We start from the raw sequence: 3404 nt of genomic DNA, 5'->3' as shown, positions 1-3404 counted from the left end.
AATTTTATGCCCAGCCTTATGCTGCCTTCTGGCCAGTGTGAGGACATGACTTTTGGGGGCTTGCCATTTATTCAATATTCATCCAATTCACTCAATTCTTGTTTCAATGGATAGAGGAGATGGCAAGGAAGAGATGCATACCAAGTTTGAACTCATGGCACTTCTGTAGAGCTCTAAAATTGGCTTGAGATTTGGCATGCCATGTGTTTGTTAAAATGCCAGGTCATGACCTGACTTGTGACCTGGATTATGACTTGGTTTGAATGAGTTTTCAGAAACTTTACACCACTTTACCTCTTCATACAAGCTTCAAATGAAAAAGTGTCCAACTACAAAGTTGTTCTTCTCCATGAGAGGAACAACTTTGATGTTGGAATTTTCTTCAAAAAATGCCATTTGCCACGTGTAATCTAGTGCTGAAGTGGACTGCTCATCAAGATTTAAAGTTCCAAAAAAATTTCTAAGTGTTGGAAACTTGTCTTTTTGCTATTTTGGCAACTTTTTGTCAAACTCCCGATTTTATCCATTCTTCGACTTTTCTTGATTAATTTTCCACCAAAAGTCAATATTTGAATAATTCTCCTGATTTTGACCCAAAAGTCAACTGTTCTGATTTTTTCGACTATTGATGAAATTCCCGATTAAATCTCTCCCAGTCAAATCCAGTCAAACAAACACATCCACATAATCAGCATGAGAAGCTTTTCATACATAGAAACCATTCCTGCTCAAATGTTGGCCAGAAAGTCAACTGGTTGACTTTGGTCAAAGAAAACCCCGATTTGGGGGACCAGATGATTTGCAAGCTAGTATCCTTCAACCAATGCCTTGACTTGAGACAGAGAGAAACCCCAATCCAGGAGGGCTTCCTTGAACATAGAACCACATGATTACACCTCAGTCTCCTTACTCTCTAATCAAAATTCTTTGCAACAAAGCTTTTCTTGCTAGCCTCTGAATAGCACCAATGATATGAATGCATGAGTGTGAGTTATGACCTAAGTGATGTATGTACATGAATGTAAAAGCCTAAGCCAGTTAGAGGTTAAAGGGTAGGACAAATTTGGGGTATGACAGCTGCCCCTATTTAATCGTCTTGAACCTGAAGGTGAGATTGGCGTTAGCCTTTCGAACATTTGAGGTGGAAGACTATTAAATACCAAAACCAGAAATTTGTCCTGAAGAGAAGATGGTGTAAATGTTATCCTTATTTTTGTTTTGATATCTGCTGGGGAAAGAGAATTGTTTTTTCTTTTTCTAGTGGAGAAGTTACAGTGAGTAGTTGTCGAATGGTGATAGCTTGTAACGTAGCCTGGGGTGCCAATACAAGGTTCTCAAAAGATGTGTTATATGAAACAATGACTGGAGGGGAATAGATCTCGTGCGATCTACGACTCAATATCCACTCGACTACAGGAGAGGATCTCGTTCGATCTTCAGGACAGAAAGGAAAAGATCTCGTGCGATCTATGACTCAACATCGACTCGACAACAGGAGAGGATCTCGTACGATCTCCAGGACAGAAAGGAAAAAGATCTCGTGCGATCTATGACTCAACATCGACTCGACAACAGAAGAGGATCTCGTACGATCTTCAGGAGTGGAAGGGAAAAGATCTCGTGCGATCTACGACTCAACATCGACTCGACATCAGGAGAGGATCTCGTACGATCTTCAGGACAGAAAGGAAATAGACCTCTTGTGATCTACGACTCAACATCGACTCAACATTAGGAGAAGATCTCGTACGACCTTCAAAACAGAAAGATATAGATCTCGTGCGATCTACGACTCAACATCGGGAGGAGATCTCGTACGACCCTCAAAACAGAAAGATATAGATCTCGTGCGATCTACGACTCAACATCGACTCGACGATAGGAGGAGGGAAACAGAAAGACATTGTGTCCGACATTTGTCGGGGATTGAGGACACCTCGTATCGGCACCGCAGCTTAACAGTGTTTATGATATGATAGTAGATATCAGGTGAAGTTTGTAAGGGTAACAACTTTGGGAGGATGTGTCATTGTCCTGATCCACCATTGACTCCTATTATCCGGCTTACGCTCTGTATGCATGTTTGAGTTTAATGGAGTAATGATCCAATGTAATGGATATGCCACGCTTTTGAGGATGCAATGCTGTATGCAATGGATTCTATATGCAAAGAGTGCCAAATAAAGGCCCTGGTGGAACAGATGAGTAGGATCATTGGGGTCCGTTTCCTGTGATCTTGAGACGCCATTGTGGGTGGGCGTTGGAAACCTCATAGAACCAAAGATTATTGGCAACTGTGTGGAGGATTAGAACATAACTCCGTTGGGGAGGAAATGACTTTGCTCGACTTTCCTTACATCCTATACTGCTTGGGGAATCATGAGTTTTGAGAGACCATTCTTCGTCTGCCATATGGAAGAGGGATATGGACCTCTTCGAGTGCCCCATGCTTACCATTATTGATGAATTATACTCTTGAACTTTCAAGCGGGATGATGACGACCTTTGTGACATGTCATAAGCCAAGATGACGGCTAGAACCTGCAACCTGCACAGAAAACAACATTTGCATGCAAATGGTGCCCCTTAGAGCACTTTTATGTTTGTGTGACATCATGTTTCGCTTTGATTTGTGATTATTATTCCCCCATGTTTTCAATGCACTGTTTAATAACGAATTAAATCACCTCGCATGCGAAAAATGAAAAGAAAAAATGAAAGCTTTTGTCAGAAGATCATTTTATTGATGGAGTGCCTATGAATAGGCTTCTGTACAAGGAAGCAACTCCTAAATGAGGTAGTTGCGAAAAAGAAAATAAAATCACAAATAGGCAAAATGGCAAGGAGAAATGCTCGAATTTCCATAAAAACTAGTATTGCTACAGTTCCCATATCCTTGATCCTCTCAATGCTTTGCTTCAGAAGCGTAATGGTTGGATTGATCTGTCCGCTTTGCCAAGGGTGTATAGTGGTTTTTGTGAAGGGTATTCAGACTGCAGCCTCTCGCTTTTGATCCCTAACTTTTGCCTGGATCGCCCTTTCGAGTTTTCAATCCAGCGGGATACCCCTTTTTGCCTAAGTCGCCCTTTCGGGTTTTCGACTTAGCGGGTTGTTCTCTTTTGTTTTATCCCTGATTTTTGCCCAAACCCTTTTGGTTTGCCGGGATGCCCTTATTTTTGCCTAGATACGTCGACCTAGCGGGTCTTTTATGCGTAGTACTTTTTGACTGAGTCTGAATTGACTGGAAGCGGAACGTCTTCCCCATCCATCTTTGTCAAAATTAAAGCACCACCTGAGAATGCTTTCTTCACAATGTATGGTCCCTCATAATTGGGAGTCCATTTGCCCCTTGGGTCGGTGTGAATTGGCAAGATCTTCCTTACGACTAGGTCACCTGTGTGGAA

This window comes from Vicia villosa, linkage group LG2, assembly GCF_029867415.1.
Source record: "Vicia villosa cultivar HV-30 ecotype Madison, WI linkage group LG2, Vvil1.0, whole genome shotgun sequence".
Classification (NCBI taxonomy): domain Eukaryota; kingdom Viridiplantae; phylum Streptophyta; class Magnoliopsida; order Fabales; family Fabaceae; genus Vicia; species Vicia villosa.
Note: the sequence above shows the minus strand (reverse complement) of the source record.